Raw genomic sequence first — 20,607 nt, 5'->3', positions numbered from 1 at the left:
CTGGATGCCTCTGCCGTAGGGGGGATAGATAATATATAAAGAGCTTTTACTAAGATACATGGGAGCCATTTTACTAAACTTAGCCCACTGTATGCCAAAAATGGATACCCACATAGATGAAATTTATTTATGTGGGCATTGTTGAGAAAGGCAGGGGAATAGAATAGACCTCGACTCTGGCTCTTTAACCCCCTCCCTCAACGGCCAATGATCAATATGTAAGTTTCTGTTGGACCAAAATAAAATTAGTGCATCCTACGACAGCCAGGAAAATCTTGCTTGGTCACAGTCCATACCCCCACGGTCCTACTGGCCAGAAATGAAGGGGTAAGAAGAAAAAACAGGAAAGACCAGGCCAGCTCTCAGAGGTAGGGTGAAGCCTGGGTAAGAATGACTACTCCCAGCACCTCATGAGACTGACAGGGCTTCTGGCTGCCAGTCACATAGCCAGCCAAAATGAAGGGCTAGGAGATGAGGTTTCTCCTGGCCAGCTATAGGAAACTGAGATAAGGGACAATTTCTTCCTTTTTCCTATAGATGGGTAATTCCCCAGCCAAGGCCATTACTCCTTTGGAATGCATTATAATTCATCTGCTTTTGCCCAAAGGCTTGGCCCCAATACAAATTGGAAGAGGGAACCCAACTGCCAGAGGAAATTATCAACGACAATACTATCCTACAATTGGACGTGTTTTGCAAATGTGAAGGGAAATGGGGGAGAATTCCCCTCTGTTCGTTGTGTTGGGGCCTTAAGAAAAAAAGCGAGATATATGTAAGCAGTGTAAGGCGGATCCTAATTTAATGGCAACCCTTTCTAAAGTCCAGGAATCAGGAGGGGATGAAATTAAGGGCCCCATACCTGTACCCAAAACAGACCTAGAAAAGGAGGAAAGGAAGTCTCCCACCTCAACCTCCTCCTCCTCGGGTCCTCAATCTATATATTTAAAAAAAAAAAATTAAGGAAATATAAGATTTAGCCCTTAAATTATGCCAAATTAGCCACTATTTTACAAACACAAAATGAAAGCCCAATGGCCTTGCTGGAGAGGTTGAGGGAGGTTCTCATTAAATATATGGCTACTACCCTGGCACCCCTACGGCTGAGATGATTTTAAAGGACAAATTTGTCAATCCGCCCTAGACACTAAGAGAAAATGCAAAACTTGGCTGTTGGCCTTGAAGGGACCCTGGAGGACCGCTTTCGAGCTGCCAGTTGGGTATATTACAAACAAAACAGAAAAGGAAGCTTAAAAAAAAATCTGAGGCCTCAGCTGTGGCCTTATATATACACCATGTCAGACGGGACTTCCCGAGGTCCTGGCACCAAGTGCCATCTATATGGCCATTCAGAGCACTAAAATGAGAACTTCGTCAGAGGGGACAACCAAAATGAAAACCGCGTAAACCCTGCCCCTTTTGTGGAGACAATCGCTGGAGATCTGAATGCCCTCGGGGACCTCTATCTGCCACGGCTCAGATAACCAATGTCCCTGGAAGGGACTAACCGGGGCCTGGGGCTCTTCATGGTTAAACCACCCCTAAACCAACTGTATATCAAACCCAGAGCCTCGGGTAACTCTAAATATAGAAGGAAAACGGGTTGATTTCCTTAACACCAGAGCTACCTTTTCTGTCACCCTTTCCACTCCAGGCCAACTATCCAAATCCAGCATGATGATTAGAGACATCTTCGAAAAACTTCTAACTAAATTTTTCTCTCAGCCCTTGGGATGTATATGGGGAAACCTAATTTTTTCTCGTTCTTTCCTGATAATGCCAGAGAGCCTTACGCCCTTGCTAGAAAGCAACAGTATAATGAAATGAGGACTATGGTGCTACTAACTCCAGGACAGATAAACAATTATATGAGTTTTTGAAAATTACTGGACATTGTAGGCTATAGGTACCTGGGCTCAGGAAAATAGTTGCTGCTATATCAATTATTAAAGGAGACTCAATCCCACCTACTCTCTCCCCCCAAATAAACTGGGGTCTGACTTCTAGACACTGTCTCCAGCCCCTGGAATGGTTACAAACAGAGCAGGGCAATTACCATTACCAAGCTCACAGAGCTAAAAGATTGTTAAAACACAGCATCAGGCCTTTCATTTAGGGAGGGACAAAATTTATCAAATGGCCCAAAGGATGTTTACTAAAAAAATTCGTCAAGGACAGTTCTGCACGTAGTAATCAGGCTGTGAAGTATGTCTTAGAAATAATCCTTCCAACCACAAACTTGCTCTCCCAGACAATCAAGAAACTGGAGACTATCCAGGAAAGACTAACAATTAGGTCTCACTCAGATGCCAAGGTAAAAAAACAAAACAAAACAAAACATTCCAACATCTGTATGGGTTAATACTTTTTACTAATTGGGTAAAGGCCTTCCTCTACAAGACAGAAAAGGCACAAAACGTAACACAAATTCTGCTTTGTAAAATAATACCCAGGTTTGGCTTGCTAAAAATTTACCTAAAAGTTTTATACATCAAAATAAAGCAGACTGTCTGCTTATACTCAACAAAACTCTAAATAACACCTCACAAACATCAGATGCTTAAAAAATTTTTTTTAATTAAGTTAGGGCCAAACTCTCAGAAATAGGGCCACCATTGATTACTTACTGCTCGCCTGCTTCTCCATCACCTGGGTTAACGAGAGATTCCTTGACATATGTTGTTTGCGAAGTCAGGGTCTCTCCTAGGTTGTTTGACAGGTTTGCAAACTGTAGACATTATCTTAAGATGCCATCTTGTTGGTCAGTATAATCTTCACTTTGTGTTTTTCCCTTTGTGTCTGCTGATGTTTATGCCGCCTCATGCCCGCCAGCCTTCCTGTAAAACCACATGGGGGACCACTCGACCGACCCTTGGGTAGACTCTAACTGCTGTACCCTTACACCATCCCTTATCAGCTTGAAGAAGCCAGAACAGTCATCGTCCCTGTTCCCTAACAGCAGACACAGGCCCTGTTCCAGGGGAGAAATAAATAGGGAAAGGGTGAACATTAGGCAGGGAGAGAGAAGGGGCCTTCAGGGAGGCAGACTACAGCTGCAGGTGGGAGGCTGAAGAAGCAGACAGGGTTCTCCCCTTATGAGATCCTTTATGGGCACCCTCCCCCCATTATCAAGGGCATAAGGGGGGGGGAATCTAAATGAGACAGGCAATCTAACCCTAAGACAACAGATGTGAGCCCTTGCCTCTACCCTAACCACCTTATACCGCTGGGTCAGGGAGCGATTACCTGTGAGTCTGACCACAGACACTCACCCCTTTAAACCAGGAGATGCTGTATGGGTGAAGGAGCGGAGTGTCCAACCCCTAAAACCCCTCTGGAGAGGACCGTTCACTGTCATTTTGTCCACCCCTATGCAGGAAAGTAGCCGAAGCGGGTCCCTGGGTTCACTACGGCAGAGTGAAGCCAGCATCTCGAAACTGGGAGTGCCTTCCTGATCCATCCACGCCGTGCAAGCTGACCACACGGAAGGTTCTGCAACTCCAGAGGCTCCAGGAGACCACAGCCCTGCTTCAGTCCCTCCGGAAGCTGACTGATCTACGCACGGCAGAAGCTTGAGGAACCAACCGACGGTCCAATGAAACAAAAGACGGTCCGTATTTTTATAGGCTTCCTTGCTGTGAGGCACTGTCACGCCTTGTTGCCCACTATTATTGTGATTCTTGCTCTACTCTTTGTCATAGGATTGGCTGAGGCCGCCTTGGCTGTTAACACTCACCCTCCTTTTGTGGACAGGATGCTTCGTTGGTACCAACACGGGGAAACAGTGGCGATAAGAGACTAGAAAATTAGATTCCCACAAACCTTATACTAAAGCAAAATACCCCAGTTCTACTACCGGGGTTTGGCTTCTCAAAAACTCAATTATTGGGAAAAACCGTCTTGCCTTGTGGGGAAATAGTTCATCGTCGCCTTTGTTAAAAACTTAACATGCCTAGGCCAAAGATTTTATAACTCGACTGCCCAGAAAACCCAATGGTGGGGGACCCCCAGATCACCTTGAACCAGATCCCCACTCCTTGTCTGACTTCTATCATCTCCGAGAGGCCTGAGACAATGTCAATGCAGCCATCAAATGGTGGGTCCCAGGTGAACTATGCTCGGTATATGAAAGGACAGCCTATGCGGTACTTTCCTCAGTCTGGTCAGGGTCATATGTGCTGGGAACTCTTCGTCCATCTTTCTTCCTGCTCCCACTTGCCAGAGGGAAACATTTGGGAGTCCAAATGTATGGGCACAGGGAGACTCAAAGAAAGCAGCGTGCCTTAAAAATTAACAGTTAAAAAGATAATAAATGGCCTCCCGAGCATATAATCCAGTATTATGGGCCTGCCACCTCGGCAGAGGATGGCCGCACCCCCATTTACGTGCTAAACTGCATAATCAGACTGCAAGCAGTTAATAGAAATTATAACCAATGAAACTGCCAGAACCCTTAACTTACCAGCCAAGCAGCAAACCCAAATGTTCAACGCCATCTATCAAGATTACTTGGCCTTAGATTACCTGATTGCTTCTGAGAGAGGTGTTTGTGGAAAACTTAACCTGAGCAACTGTTGCCCACAGAGAGATGATGACGGGAGAGTCCTAGAGGAGATCACAGATCAAAGAAAAAAGGTTGCTCATGTCCCCGTCCGGACCTGGACCGGTTGGAACCCCGGCAAGTTATCTGGAGGATGTTTTTCAACTCTCTGGGGATCCAAAACCCTCATGGAAGTCAATGCTCCTCCTCATTTAGGAAGGTGCTTAATCTCACCCTCCTTTGGTCCGCTGGTGGTACGGTCAGCCTCCAGTCTCACTGAGGCCATAATTTAAAAAAAGAGGGCCACTCGTGTAATGATGTTATAAAAATATAAACCTCTAAACCAAGATCATGCTCTTGGACCCTAAATAGAGGGGTCCGAGCATCAAAGGGGGGAATGTGGTAGGATCCCCTCCTTAAGAAAAAAAAACAAACTTCAAGGCAACCTGGCTATATGCCCACGTGACAACATCCTTCATGACCTTGTAACATGAGACCACTTAATCAGACTCCATGTTTGCGTGTTACCAGATATGGGAGACAAAGAAGTAAAAAATATATTGAAAAACTACGCCAGGTGGCATTCGGGGCTCAGCTCTTTGGGTACGAACCCATCTGGGCATTACCGGCAGGAATAAAGTCGCTTCCCGGAAAGAAAAGCCTCATGTCACGACTCCCTGTGCGAGAATCCGGCTACAACTTCTGGACCAGAGCGCAGAGACCCTGCTGCTGTGCCTCATGCCAAACAAAACCAAACAAAAAACACAACCCCCACCACCCCAAAACAGAAACCAAAGCTTTATTTCATACACGTAGAGCCTAATTTTCCAAGTGAGAGCTCTTGGGTAGCCGAGGGTATGTGGGTTCCACTGAGCAGGTTGGTTCGAATCCTTGATCACTTGGGGCGGAATTTCCAGAAGTGTCTGGGAGTGAAAAATGGGAGTTGGCCCCTCTTCAGAAGGAGAGGCAGCAGTGATGGAGGTGGGGAGAGGATGGGAGGGCAGCACGCGCCCTGGCCCCTGCAGAGCTGGACGGAGAAAGCTGTGGTCGCTTCTGAGGGCGCTGGGGCAGGGGCCGGTGGTGCACGAGTCTCCCCTCCTGGAAATGTGCCAGGAGGAAGAGGACAGAGGTGGAGTCAGAGCCGGAGGGATGCCAGTCTGAACAGTGGGGGCGTCCCGTTTTCCCTGCCGCAGTGCCACCCCCCTCTTGCCCGCACACTCTTGTTCATGCCTCAAGACTCAATTCCAATGGGAGCCCCTGGGGAACCCCTCGGCGCTTGCCCAGCCAGAATCCAGCCCACTTACCTCTATGGCTCATGGACCTTTCTGTATCTCCTCACGGCAGCTTTGTCACATTAGGAACTCACAGAGATTCTTGCTTTTCCCTCCACTCCCGATCTCGGGCCAGAGTAAGTGTGTGAGAGACCGCTCTGCTGGTGTGCAATGGCCATTCTCTTCTTCCTTAATAATAGAATCCGAATTTTATTGAAAAGAACTGGTACACTTTTTTGGCCCTTCGCACCTTCCAGGTTCCAGCTGCCTGGAAGCCGGATGTGATGAACGGAGTTCCAGCAGCTATTTTGGATAACAAAGTGTTCTTGAGTATGGAAGCCACCACTTGAAAAATGGAGCAGAAGATTGCAAGGTCCTTGGATCTTATCATCATGGACCATCATGGACCAGCCTTGGACAGCTTACGGACTTCCTTTACATGAGAGAAGAATACATGTGTATTTCATTTAAGCCACTATTATCTTGGGTATTTCCATTCTGCGCTGCCCAAATGAGTGTTAGGCGGTTAACCTGCACATCTATGCACCTCAAAATTCTCCCACAAATTCCAGAAGGATGGATGAGTGATGTTCATTTTACCAAATGCTGGAGAAGGATGTTATATTGCAAATCACATGAATTCCTAAAATCCCCTTTAAAACATTTCTGTTCGGGGCACCTGGGTGGCGCAGTCGGTTAAGCGTCCGACTTCAGCCAGGTCACGATCTCGCGGTCCGTGGGTTCGAGCCCCGCGTCAGGCTCTGGGCTCATGGCTCAGAGCCTGGAGCCTGTTTCCGATTCTGTGTCTCCCTCTCTCTCTGCCCCTCCCCCGTTCATGCTCTGTCTCTCTCTGTCCCAAAAATAAATAAGCGTTGAAAAAAAATTTTTCTGTTCCTTCTTCAAGATTCTTTTCCCTACAGCTGCTGTTTCATCCCTATTTATTCTCTCACTCCCTCCAAATCCTTTAAGCTTAATCAGCCCCTCTCTTCCCCAGCCCACCCTCAAAGTTTTGTCAACCTAAACACTCTAGCTTAGCCATCTGCTGAGTACGACAAGACCACCAATTGTGCACCAAGTGTGTCCCATGGGGCCTCAAGTCATTCTTCCACATTCGAGATTGTAACTAATTACTTACATCTCTGCAGCTGCTCCACTTGCGACCCCCTACTCACTTGGTGGGGGTCTGCGGTGTGCAGGACGGCCGCGTGCACCCGCGGGTCCCCACTGCTCAGCACGGCACTTGGCACCCTGGGGCACAAACGATGGGCAGAGCTCCATCCGGTACCACCTGGCCATCTTTCTTGTGGCCACACCTGCCATCAAAGCCTGCAGAGTAAACGAAGTCTGCTCTGTCTTTGCCACATAAAGAACCTGCTGTACAGATTACACCCTGAGCCACTGGGGGTTCTTCACACCTCTTGACTTGCACTTGGGGGGCTGTATATTACCTCCTTTTTGGTTTCTTTCTAAATAGGGTGCAGGACAGGAAGACCAACTTCAATTGGTCTGTAAGCTACACATTTTGAAGTTAATGTACATCTAGGCTTTGTGTGTTTCTTGTGGGCTTTGCTCTGTGCTTTCTTTGGCTTTATCCCAAGCCTCTTGGGCAATTATTTTTGGCTCCTGCAGTGAATGGCTTTAAATCAACTTTTTCTGTTCCAAATGCCTAATATAGGGCTTGTCCACATGTATTTTTCGTAGTATTATTGGAAAGTGTCTCTTGTGAGTAAATCTTTCTGTCTCTAATCAGTTGCTGCCATGTGGGTGCAGCATAAACACTACGTGCCTAGCCCGACGGAGAATTCTAAGTGGGTTCTCCACCGGAGGAGCTGATTCTCATGCCTATTTCCACAGAAGGGGAAGGTACTGAAAAATACTCTAGTAGGATTTCCACAATATTCAATCTCTCCAGACTAGCATAAGGCCTTTTGAGTCTCTTAAGATTTGTGGTCAACAATGGAGGTGAAGGGGCCAACCACATGTTTTTGGAGTGAAGAAAACCCTTGGGCAGGGCGCTCCCACCGCAAGTGGGAACAGAGGTCAGTGACCACCCTGCGACAGGTAAGGAGAGACTATTATTTCTAGGCCCTGATCAGGTTGTGACTATGGGAGCACTCAGGCTGGTGCCCTGGTCGGGGGCTGGGTGGGGGGGACTCAGGCTGGGGCACATACTGTCTCTAATTTCTTCTCCTTCTGTATAATTTCCTACTGCTGCTGTAGCAAATAACCACACTGTAGTGGCTTAAGACAACCTAGATTAATTGTCCTACAGTTGTGGAGAAGTCTGATATGGGCCCAGTGGGCTAAAATCAAGATGTCGACAGGATCGTGTTCCAGCCAAGAGCCCTAGGGGGGAATTCATTTCCTTGCTTTTTCCAGCATCTAGAGGCCCTTCAGTTCCTTGGCTGATGGCTCCTTCCTCTTTCTTGAGCCAGAAATGTACCATCTCCGAATCTCTCTTTCTCTTCCCTCTGCCTGATCATCACGTCTTCTCACACACTCCTTCCTCCCTCTTTCCCTTAGAAGGACCCCTGTGATTACATTGGACCCACCCAAATATTCCAAGATGGTGTCCGCACCTAAGATCCTTAACTTAATCACATCTGCAAAGTGCTTTATGCCACATAAAGCAACATGTCACAGATTCTGGAAAGTAGGGCGGGCGGGCCAGCGTTGTATCTACCATCCCCCCTTGTGCACTGTGAGATCCTGGAGGCGAGTCCCATGCTGCTTCCTCTAATTTCACATCCCAACCCCACACAGGAACTACATCCAGTGGCCACATGACTGGTCAGGTGTTGGTTGCCTAAGTCCAATAAAAAACTTCTCTTGGCCGTTGATTTTCCGCTTCTGGAATGATGGCTGCACTATCTGCAGAAAGCCCACATCCTTCCCCCCACCTTCTTTGGTTTTTATCTTGGTTTCTCTATTATCAACCTTCCACCTCACTTTTACGTTTTTTTGGTTGCGTGAGAAACCTGCAGTGTTGGCAGAGGAAACAGACGGGAAGGGCTACTTGCCGAGGAGCACGGTTCCTTCTGGTTCTGTTCCCCAACTGCAGCTGTGGGCAGGCAGTGAGGACGTAGTTCTGTGGCAAGTGGGGCAGTCTGGAAGTGGATTATTTTAAGCACAGAAATGCGCCAAAACTTCAAATTATTGCTACCTCTGCTGGCTTCTTCCTCTTTTAGCCTGGCTTCTTTAATCGTCCTGTGCTCTTCTCTTGAAAAATAATAGCCTTTACATAACTCTGTGGCTGGAAAGAAAATAAGCCCACTGGTTGTTTAAGAAATGTGAATTTTAAGATTAGGATGCAAAAAAAAAAAACAAAACATGTCGCTTGGGTAGCTGGAGATTCTCAATAGGAATATATGGGCACTATTCTGTCTTAAAGGTGACAGTTTCAAAGCCTAGGAATTTTCTTTAAAAACAAAATCCGGGGCGCCTGGGTGACTCAGTCGGTTAGGCATCCGACTTCGGCTAAGGTCATGATCTCGCGGTCTTTGGGTTCGAGCCCTGCGTCGGGCTCTGTGCTGACAGCTCGGAGCCTGGAGCCTGTGTTGGATTCTGTGTCTCCCTCTCTGTGACCCTCCCCCGTTCATGCTCTGTCTCTCTCTGTCTCAAAAACAGATAAACTTTAAAAAAACAATTTAAAAACAAAATCCAAAGCGGTTCATAGGCTCTCTCTCTCTGTTTTTTTTTTTTTTTTTTTTTTTTTTTACCTTCAAAGCTTTTCTTTCTCCCAAATGATTCTGCTTAGACACTTTAAATACAGCGAATTGAAATATGGGGGTGGGGGTGGGAATTGCCACACACACCATGGATCAAACCCCGCACTTGACAACAGCGGTTAAGGACGGAAGTCAGGCTTAGATGCTTCTACACCTGCTTGAGGTTACCTGGGAAAGGTGCTGTCCGCCCCGAGGCTCTGAGCGCCCTGGTCCCTGCACCCACCGTGCAGTGTCACCTGGGACCTGGAGAGAGATGCCGGTCGGGACCCCAACTGACACTCAGGGAATCTGGTCTGCAGAAGCCAGTGTCACCTTCAGGGCCACCTTCCACACCTCAGTTGGGAGATTCAACAGCAGGATCCTTCTTCTTGCCTTCCCCAACCACGTGGACACATCAAGTTCCACAATCAGCAATGGGTTCCTTTTATATTAAGCATTACCTCCTCTTTTCAAAATAGAAGAGATTGAGAAACACCGTCACATATGCTGTGGTCTTTTGGGGACCTGCCAGGGCATCCCTCACACCAGCAGCTACTTTGAAGAGAAAGGGTCACAGGCGCTTTCCGGGTGCCTGGGGGCTCAGTTGGTTAAGTGTCCGAATTTTGATTTGGGCTCAGGTCATGATCTCTGTTTTGTGAGTTCGAGCCCCACATCAGGATTCTCTCTGTCCCTCTCTCTGCACCTCCCTCCCTCCCTCTCTCTCTCTCTCTCAAAAAAAAAAAAAGTTTAAAAAATAAATAAAAGGATATGGGTTTCTACACAATGCTATGTAAATGTTACGAATGAGATGTAGAAGTATGAAGAAGACAGGATTTACATGTCAGAGGAAAATAATACAAGTATTTTGCACGTTCTGTCTGGAAAGTCCACTGGGGTGAAGGGTTTCCTCTTTTGTTGCTAATTGGGTGGATGGCTGCAGTCACCACCTGATACTGGGTTATACACAGTTTTGTGCTGAGGAAGTGCTCCCCAAGTTTCACACACACAGACAAACCAGAAGACCGCGAAAGTTCTGATCTCCCTCACATAGTCCATGGGGTTTGTGGGAATCACATAGCTTAACTTGCCTGGGGCAGAACCAACTTCTCACTGAGAGGTGCTGAAGAACAAATATCTTAAAAGCACTTAAAATTGGTTTTTGCAAGTGCAGGGCACTCTAACTCACAAATGCTTGCTAATCATTATTTTCCCCAGGCTCTTAATTTCTCCAGGTGCCAGAGAAATGCAAGATTAAATTAAACATTAGCAAATACCTTGAGTGCTGCATTTTCCACGTTGATACATTAACCATGGTATTTTGAGCTGGGAAACACGAGACCATAATATATAAATTGGAATCCTAAGTACTCAACCACGCTCTCCCTGGGAGCTCTTCTAATAGATGTAAGTAGTGATGTTTCTTGAGAATATGCCCAGAGATCTGGAGCTGGGCAAATGTTCTCCAAGTCTAACAAGAGAATATGGTTTGCATTAGAAGTTTGAAGCATTTTTCTTTCCTTCATTTTTTCATGGTGTTGGGATCTCTCCCTCATTCTTTCCCAGGGGGTTTGGAGCCCCAGGTTGGTCTAGAGGTGAGTGCGTAGTGCCCTGAGACTTAACTGCACCTGAGCACCCAATTCTGGCCTACTGTGATGTGTTTAGGTCAGGGTTTAATATTTATGTTACTATGACTAAAGAATATTCATAGATGAGCCATGAGCAATTTGCTGTACAAAGTTTTGTTTTCCCTGAACTTTGTAATTATCTTTTTTCATTTGTTTGGTTTTCACGTTTTCATTATGAATTCACCCTCAAACTGTTCTCCATTTGTCCAAATCTCCTCTCAAGACATGTGGGAGCACTGATTTCATTTTTCTGAGCCTGTCTGAGATCCCTCTACTCAGCCCGGGCCTGTGGTCACCTCCGGGCTCGAACCGGGGACCACCCTTTGCTGGTGCACGGTAGACTGTCATCTCCTTTCTGTCCGGGGTGTCTTACTTCCTGTAGCCCACATCTTCTGCTTTCTCATCTGGGGGGGGGGGGGAGGGACACATTTTCTGGTAGCTTTCCAAGAAAGGGAGCACGGGAGTTAGTCTATGTCCCCCTTGCATGTCTGAAATGTCTTGATCTCTCTGAAGCCTGGTTGACAGTTTGGCTTCACACAGACGTCTAAATTGGAAATTTAATTTTCCTTCAGAACACTGGAGAATTGACTTCATTGCCTTTTAGCTTCTGCTGTTGAGTTATGAAGCTTTTCTGATTCCTGCTTATGTGAATGTTACCTATTTTTTCTCTCTGGACATTTGTAGGATTTTTTTCCCTTTTTTTTTTGCCTCCAATATTGTGAAATGTCAGTCATCATGTTGGGTCCTTCTCAGTTGGGTCCATCAGTGGGTCCTTCTCATCAGGAAACTCATATCTTGTATTTCCAGGAAATTTTCTTGAATTATTTCTTTGATGATTTTCTCTCTTAAACACATTGTTTGCATTTTCTTTTTAGATATTAGTCTTCTGAACTTATTCTCTCTTTTCTTACCTTTTCTCTCCTTTTTCCCGTATTTCTCTTTTTGCTCGATTTCCTGAATTTTACTTCCTAATACTTCTACTGAGTTTTCCATCTTGCTAGGGCATTTTAATATCAAGGGTTCTTTTTTTGTTGTTGTTCTCTCAGTTTTCCTTTTTTTGCAAAATGGTATCTTGTTCACAGTTAAAGTATTTTCCCTTGTCTCCCTGAGAATACCAAAGATAGTATTTCTGAAGTTTTCTTCTTCCTTGGTTGTCTCCTGTGTTGGTCTCTCTTTCCTGTCAGAGGGCAGATGTCTGGTATCTTCAGATTTAAGGGTTGGGGCTAAGAAGCTGGTGGTGAGCTCTGAGGATCTGGGTGGCTTTTGAGGGTGTAGGGTTCGCCGTGGGGAGACCTGCTAAGCTCTGTAACTGGGGGAGTCAGTGACGCCAGTATTCGTGTTTAGGAACTTCCTCTTGAGCTGGTCAGCTTCCCCAGAAATGTGCTTTCCAATCTCTTTCCCGGGAACTTAGTTCTACGAACAAGGTGGAGGAGAAGAGCTGAGGATCTCTGTGCCCATCAGGGTTCTCCAGGGAAGCAGTAACCAGTAGGATTAACCTATAAATGTTCAGAGATTTATTCCAAGGAATTGGCTTCTGTGGTTGTGGGGCTGGCAGTCCACAGGTCTGAAGTCCACAGGGCAGGCTGGCAGGCTGCACACTCAGGCAGCTTGAAGCAGGATTTCTTTTTTTCTTAGAAACCTCAGTTTTGCTCTTAAGGCCTCCAGCTGACTGGGTGTGGCCCATCCACATTCTAATCTGCTTTACTGAACGTCAACTGCTTGTAGGTGTTATAACCACATCTACACAGCATGTTCACAGCAACACAGTGTTTGACCAGGGACTGTGGCTTAGCCACGCTGACCCATAACCATCAGTCTTCTTATCTGATAAAGTTATAATTAATTCATCAGTAAATAATAATTAATTCAATAAATATTTGTTGAGTCGCCAGTCTATTGTCTTGGCCTTTAATCTTCTCTTTGGTATGAAGGAGAATCTGCTCTCAGCTGTGCGTGGTGCCCCGCAGGACAGCTGTTTGCACCCTGCAGAGCACAGGAGGTCAGACTCACTGGGGAGTGGAGAGTCAGGACCTCTGGAAGGCAGAATGGGAAAGGAAGTGGGTTTGCTGGTAGACAAACCTCTTTTTTATTGCCTCACTTTGCCCCCACTCCATCCTAGGCATGCAAAGTCATATGTCACCTGCCCAGATGCTTTCCAGATTTTTAAAATCACATTACTACTGGAGTAGATCAGTAAATCAGTAAATGTTCCTCCATTCTGCGAACGCGCCTGTGCTGGCTGCATAGCTAACGGTACAAGACCGTCTGGCCGGTCATACAGCCAGTGGAATTAACACAAACAGTGCATGATATATCTAAACATAATGGTTACAAGATTTCTGAAGCTCTTTTAATATGTCCTCAGGTGCTGGGGGCAAAAACAATCTATTAAGAGCAGGGCCAGCCCTCCAGGAGCTGATGGTCTGGGAGGGACAGTGTATCCTGTTCCAGGGAAGTGAGCGGACATGTGGGAGGGAAAGAGGGGGTGCAGGGGCTGGGTTTTAGTGGTGCCACATAGAGACACACACTTCTGACCAAAGAGATAGATTCTCAAAGGTACAGGAGTGAAGAGGCAGGTATATATGACATCTAGTTACATAACTATATGTGTATTATACTATATGCAATATACATCAGATATGATCACATATGTAATACCTGCCCTGAGGTCCTAGTTCCTAAAGGCAGGGACAATGGGGCTAGAGAAAGCTCCAGGCTTCCCTGACCCTGCTGCACCAGGCACCAGAGGGGCTGACGGTGTAAGGCTGCAGGGTTTCACCAGGCTTTGCTGGACACACAGGGTGGCTGGCCAGTAGCTGGTGCATCAGCTCTCCGGAGGGGCGGCACCTGCAGGTAGGTCCGCCAAGGTGGGTGGGGTGCTAGCCTGCCAGCCCCGCGTGAGGACCCGGCTTTGTGGCTTTGTCCCGTTCCCTCTTTGTCCCTGACCCTGTCTCAGAGAGTAAGCCACGAAGGAGCAATGGGGGGAAGAGCAGAAGCTGCCCCCACTTTCCTCCTCACCCTTGCCCACCACACAAAGCATGCACACCTACACACATGCATGTGCACACATGCACACACATGCAAGCACACACACGCGCACATGCATCCGCACGTGTACACACATGCATCTATCTGCACGCACACACACTCAAGCACACACACATACATGCATCCGCACGCACGCGCACACGCATGCGCACGAGCACACGCTCACCACACTCACGCATGCACACGCGCACACGTACACGCGCCCGTGCACACGCACGCACCCCGCAACCCCGCTCGGGCCACGAATCTGGCCTGCACTGTGGGCGAGTAGGGCCGCGGGTCAACCGTGAGACTGACGTCTCCAAACGGTCAGGGCTGCATCTTAAAGGACCCGAAAGAAACTTGCCCGCACGAGTGCAGGCCTGAAAAACGGGCAGTGGACCAGGCGGCAGGAAGGAGCCTCCCGAGCGGCGCCCAGCGGAGCTGACCGCCCGGTGGGCGGCAGATTTGAGGCGCATTTGTGAAGAAAGCAACGATTCGAACACGGCTCCAGAAGTGGAGGGAGAAGCTGGTGTGTCCCATCACCAGCGCTCCCAGGCGGCACGGCTGCGGGGCGGGGGGGAGGGGGGGGGGCCCGCCTCCCCCCTCCCGCCCGCGCCCCCCCCCCACCCCCGCCCGAACAGCGGGACCCGCCTCACCCCACCCCCGGCCCCAGCAGACGATGCGTGGCACCTCCTCTTACCGAGTCCCTGGAAGCCGGGCCGCGGCTGCACCTGCAGTTAGCTGCATGAGTCCTGGGGCGACGTTTCTTCCCTCCTCCTTGTTCCCTGGGTTTGGTCCCCCGCATGTAAGGAAGGCGCCGCTCCTCGGTTTGTACGGTGACCTCACACCAGCAGCCGGTCCTTGCGTGGGCGCCGTGGACGTGGCCATGTGCGTCCTTTGCGCCTCCGTCGGGAGCGCGATCCGCTCGGCTCGGATTTTCCCGCGGCACGGCAGCCTGCACCGACCAGTGGGCGCGCGACCCGAGGCTGGACTCGGGGTTCGGGGTTACTCGCATCCAGGGTCTGATGCGCCAACAGCTCCGGCCTGTGCTGCGTCTGTGGTCTGCAAGCTCGCAAGGAGCCGGTGGCGCGGCCTAGCGACAACGTCCCAGTAACAACCCCCTGGGGCCAGGGCTTGGTTCCCAAGCTCGGCCCCCACGGGCCCACGGCTCGCCTGTGTTCTCCAGCCACAGGCAGGGACGCCAGACTCACCTGCTCTTGTGGCGGCTCCGGGAGCTCCCCCAAGCCACAGGTGTCTTTGTTGTCAGGTTTCTTGAGGTCCCGGATTGCAGGTCAGGTTCGTTTTCACCTGGCACCAGAGATTTGATTCCCTAAGGAACTAGCGTTGGAAGCCCCTGGAACACGGTAGACCCCCAGTCAGTATTTGTTGGAGGATGGAATGCGGGGTTCTGGGGACAGCAGTCCCCCGCTGGCAGCTCCCACTGTGGAAAACATCTTTATTTTCCTGCACTGCGGTCTCTTGCCGGGAGAGTGAGAAAGTCTACTTTTCGGTGTCTACAGGGAAAGCAGCAGCCTGTGAAATAGAAGCGGTAGAGGCCACATGACTGGGGTGGAGGGTAAGTTGAGACCCACGTCTTCCTTCTTCCTTTTGCCCTTGACTTTACAAAGTTACCAGGTACCCATAAAGTCCGGAGCCCCTTCAGGGCCCCCCTATTTGGACCCCAGCCCGCCTTTACACCCTCTGCCCTGCAGCGTCTCCTCACCACCCCCACTCGGGTCAGCGACCGAATACACCTGTAACCTTCCGGCATCCTGTCCGTTTCCGGAGGCTTCCCTCGATCCCCTCAACCACCCCAGGGGGAACGCCTGCACTGGTCCAGCACTGCTGGCTGGGCCACTCACTAGGCTTCACTGGGTGTGCTGAGAGTTCAAGCCTTTTCCCGTGTGAACACACCCTGTGAAAGAGGCCCCGGGCTCTTGTGACCCTGGGTTACAGAAAGCACAGGTCTTGCAGCGCCGTCACCGCCCGGAACCCATGGTCAGGAAGCCCCCCCGTAGCTTGGCTGGCTCGGGGTCTCCCAGCCTCCACACTGTCCACATTTGGGGCGACGACTCTGCTCTCAAGGGCTGAGGAAGCGGCCTCCGGGGCCGGCCCCGTGGATGCCAGTTCCTCTGCAGTAATTTCCACCACTCTTTCCCAAAAACACATTGTCTTTTCTGGATTTCTTCCAGAATAAACAGTCCAGGCTCCCGCGTCTTACCTTGCGCGGATCAAACTACCATATCCACCTGGAGTACAGACAAGGCTTGCTCAACACAAAGCCAGCAGAAGCTTTTAAGGCACCAGCACAAAGAACTTGCACGGTGAGGGGGTAGACAGTGACATTTAGAGAACGATCTTACTGCCGAAGTCCTCCGTGATGATGGCTGGGGCCCTGGCAACCGTTAGCAGCTGGTGGCTCCTGGGTGGTGATGTGACAGGAGCAGGGCCGGTAGCCTAAGGACAGGGACAGATAGTCACTTGCAGAGAAGCTGACTTGTTGCCCTGGCTTGGGAGCCTCATGGGATGTGGGGGTTCCCACATTGCCACTCGAGAATGTATGACATCTTCTCTCATTAGGCTGTGGTTAAGGCAGGGCTTGTGGAATTCAAAACCAGAGCCTGATGGGGGAACTAAAATGAAACGCGAGGGTTAGCACAGCACTCAAGATGCCCACAGAGGCACACGTGATCTTCTCAGATGTGGGACAGATGTGGCTAGAAGTTTCCAGTTAAGGAGTGTGGGTGGACATCATGGTTTTTAAGTCCCCCAAGAAGAAATAACCCTCCACAGAGAATAAAAAGTGCCCTCAAGCTGGTCTCAATTAAAGTTGCTTCAGGCTACCACACAACTTCTTAACCCTCTGTTTAGACCCTGTTCTATTCCACGCCCTCTTTCAAAGTGCAGTGCTCTGAATGACAAGAAAATCCTCCTTGCTTTCTTCCCTTTATATACTACTAAATTCCCTAGAATTCGTGACTTTAAGGAATTTGAGGAATTCAAACTACCAACTCCAGAATTTCCTCACTTATTTTATCAGTTGCTTCTTTGTACAGGGCTTCCTGAGGATGGCTTTGATCCCATTAAAGAGGATTCCATCTCTGTAATGAGAGAAATGACCAGTGTCTCGAAACTTAGCAGGACTACAGTGCTGTGAGAAAGAATTGAACAACCACTTTCCAGACGCTATTCTGGTTAGAGAAGGGCAAAAGGTAGAGGGGTTAGGAGATGGCTTTAGATATCAATAAGAACCCACGTGGATTCAGAGGCTGTGCTTATGTTCTAGCTACTCACGGCAGACAAGGCAGAACCCACAATTCCCAGCTCATGTTCCCAGCTCGATACGTGATTCTCTTCCTCACTGAACAATAGTAATAAAGGGTGATGCCCTGGGTGAGACCTGGTAGATACCGAGTTGTATGTGCTTATCCTTAAAGAAGAGAGAATGGCAATTGTAATCCTCAAGCTCCTGCAATGTCTTAACAGATGGGAGGTTGAATTGGTCTTTGAAGCTGAATGTTTTTTTCTTCTGGGAAGCCACCCCAGTGGGGAGAGACCCTCTTCCAGGAAGGAGATGTTTGAAACCATGTGGCTCTGGCTCCAGGGAGGCTAAACTTCCTCTGCATAATAATGTAAAGGCTGTAATTATTGTGGCCAACGTCTTATTTCTGCAGATTGTGATTCTTTAGAGTAATTTTCTTTCCCAAATATAGATTTGCACTACAACGTGCCAATATTTTATTGCTTACTTTTGTGGAGTTTGTGCATAATTCCTCACAGGCAGTGTCGAGAAAAAAAATCCGCAGACGGCAGGAAATGCGTGCAGGCCTGACCTTCTCTTCACTCCTATGCACTGAAGGATTGAAAAAGAAAAAGGCAAAGAATAAGTCATGTAAGGCAAGGTAAAGTCAGATAAAAAAGGGAAGGGAATCAACTGGGTTTGGGGCCCAGTACACAGACCATATACTAGGCTACAAAACAAGTCTTGGTAAATACATTTAAAATGAATGACGACAGTAGCATTGAATTAGAAAACAATGACAGAAAGAGACCTGCCAAAGACACAAATATTTGCAAATTAGGGAGCAAGCTTCTAAATAGAATTTGAAAGTATTTTAAGCTGAATGAAGATAAAAACACAACATGTGAAAATTGTGGGATGCAGCTAAATCAGTGCTTAGAGGGACAGGAATAGCACTGAATGCTTATATTAGAAAAGAGAAAGATTGGATGCTGTGATCTAAGCTTCCATTATATCAGTTAAGCACTAAGTCCTGGCAGCTGTACTTCCTGGATGTCTCTTAACCAGTGTATTTCTCTGCATCATGCCACTGAGTCCCTACATGATCCCCCGCCTCCAGTCTTGTGTTCCTCCCACCTAAATCTCCAGTCCCTCCTGCCCAGCTGCTCTCACTGCTCCTCCTGCCTTGCATTCCAGGTCTGCCAACCTTCTCTGGCTCCTTGGGGTACTCCTGCCTTCCTCTGGGTCTACACACACACACACACACACACACACACACACACACACACACGCACACACAGTTCCTCTGCCCACACACCTCCAGTTCACACCACTAATTCTCACCCATAGAAACATCCTAGCTTAAACTTCCCTTCTTTCTGGAAGCCATGCCCCTGCTATTGCTTCCATGAAAGTTCATTGTGCTTCCTTTGTGGTAGCATTTGACGCATTCTCACAGCGTGTCGAATTTGTGAATCTTCTCCACTGGACGGGGAAGCAGCAACTGTGGCTTTTACATGTGATATTGTGTATCAGGCCCCTAGCGTAGCTCCTGCACATGGTAGGTGCTGAATAAATATGTGGCAAATGAATGAACTCCTATTTTAGTGGAAATATACCACTACATTTGTGGTTCCATGTTGATGAGGTCAGGATTTTTGGATTATGGCTTGTGGTCAACATCAGTTGTTTCCTGGTATCCACTTGCGCTTCCAGCTTGACGACAGCTCTGAATTCTATTTGGGAATCTGCGTGGTTCCTGGGAAGCATATACTTAGCCTGGCTCCAGCAGTTACTGAAATATTCTCCATTGGGAAAACTGATCTGCTCTTGTGGTTTCAACTGCTCGAAGCTGCAATTTCTCGATCAAATGAGTTATTGGGGTTTCCTAAAAGGCTCCGGGGCCCTCCTATTTCTCCATCTTCATATCACTAACGTGCTGGGCGACTTCACTGGCAATATCCCTGTTATGTTTCCTGGCAGGACTATTTAGAAGTATCTGGGCGATCGCCCAGTGCTCTAGAAAGAGCATAGGCAACAACTTGGCACATGTCAGAGTGAAACATGCCTAACACCATGAGGAGATGCAACAGATAAGAGTAAAAAAGGAAAACCAACGTAGAATTAACCTAAATTTAAACAGTATCAGTCCTGTGATATTTTTGCACATTTCAAGCAAAAGGAAATGGCTGTCTGGCCAAAAGAGAAAATGCTGTGAGTTGCTACATCAAAATACTAACATGATTTGTCTTTTTCCTAAAAATACCAGTAATTCATGTTCATTATAAACACTGGGGACATTTAAAAAAGGTATACGAAAGAGAAAGATCACCCAAAACAGTACGCAAAGTAGCCACTGGTCATGTTCCGATGCATTTTCCTTTCAGAAGTTTTCACACATGTAATACCGATGTGTATTTTCCCTTTCAAAATTCGAATATATGTTTCTGTAGATCACTTGTGTGCACACAGGACCCCCAAGAGTGATTTGCGTAACCTTCCATTTTGCAGATCTGCTATAACTTCTAGGAAACTCTTCTCCTACTGCTGGACATGTTGGTTTCTAAGTATTTACTGTTATAAGTTTTTTGGTGGTGAGCACCCTGAATATTAATCTTCACGAGCCCCTCTGCTCAAATCACAGGTCAGCTTCTCCTCTTGTGTTTGGAGCCCCTCTCACTTTCTCAAGGACACTCCTGCTACCTCAGAGGTCCCCACTGGAGAACCCATGCCATCAAGGTGCAGACACTCTCTAGTACCCTCCATCTTGCACAAAGAAAAGCCCTTCTCACCCCATACCCTCCCCAGCTGCCCTCTCTGTACCCGTTGCTGACCGACTCCCCTTTATCTGGTCCTAGATTTGGCCTCCACTTCCTTATCTCGTTTTTACTTGCATCTGCTCTGGGAGGGTGTGGCCCCACCCCTCAGGGAAACGGGATTTTTGAAGGTGACCACATGTCTGTGCGTCTGTGCATTTCTCTGTCCTCAATTGTACTTCACCTTTTGGCACCATTCAGTCGAGCATACCTTCCTTCGAGAAACAGTCCCATCTCTTGGGTCCCACAATACCAACCTTTTTGGTTCCCTTACTTCCACATTCTTTGGTGGCTCTTCTCCTTCAGTTTGTGCAAGAATGTTGGGGGTACCCTAGGGCCAGAACTCGGACCTCTTCCCTTCAACACCTTGTGTGGGTAAT

At 48.1% G+C, this 20,607-nt stretch overlaps 1 long non-coding RNA gene across 3 annotated transcripts; it reads right to left on the bottom strand.

Moving 5' to 3' along the window:
- Positions 1–2,554: 2,554 nt before the first annotated feature.
- LOC147575692 (uncharacterized) lies at positions 2,555–20,166 on the bottom strand. Of its 3 annotated transcripts, XR_015242652.1 has the most exons (4): positions 17,920–20,166; positions 16,392–16,627; positions 14,871–15,703; positions 2,555–9,061 (listed from the first exon to the last, which is right to left on the bottom strand). It is a non-coding gene; the product is annotated as an uncharacterized LOC147575692 (long non-coding RNA). The 3 variants fall into 3 exon arrangements; XR_015242650.1 differs by lacking the exon at positions 17,920–20,166 and having other exon boundaries at positions 16,392–16,797; XR_015242651.1 differs by lacking the exon at positions 17,920–20,166 and having other exon boundaries at positions 2,555–5,997; positions 16,392–16,797.
- Between the last annotated feature and the right edge of the window lie 441 nt (positions 20,167–20,607).

This window comes from Puma concolor, chromosome D3 (genome assembly GCF_028749965.1).
Source record: "Puma concolor isolate L17-30 chromosome D3, mPumCon1.1.hap2, whole genome shotgun sequence".
Lineage (NCBI taxonomy): Eukaryota > Metazoa > Chordata > Mammalia > Carnivora > Felidae > Puma > Puma concolor.
The sequence above is the reverse complement of the archived record's forward strand: the minus strand, read 5'-3'. Positions and strand labels throughout refer to the sequence as shown.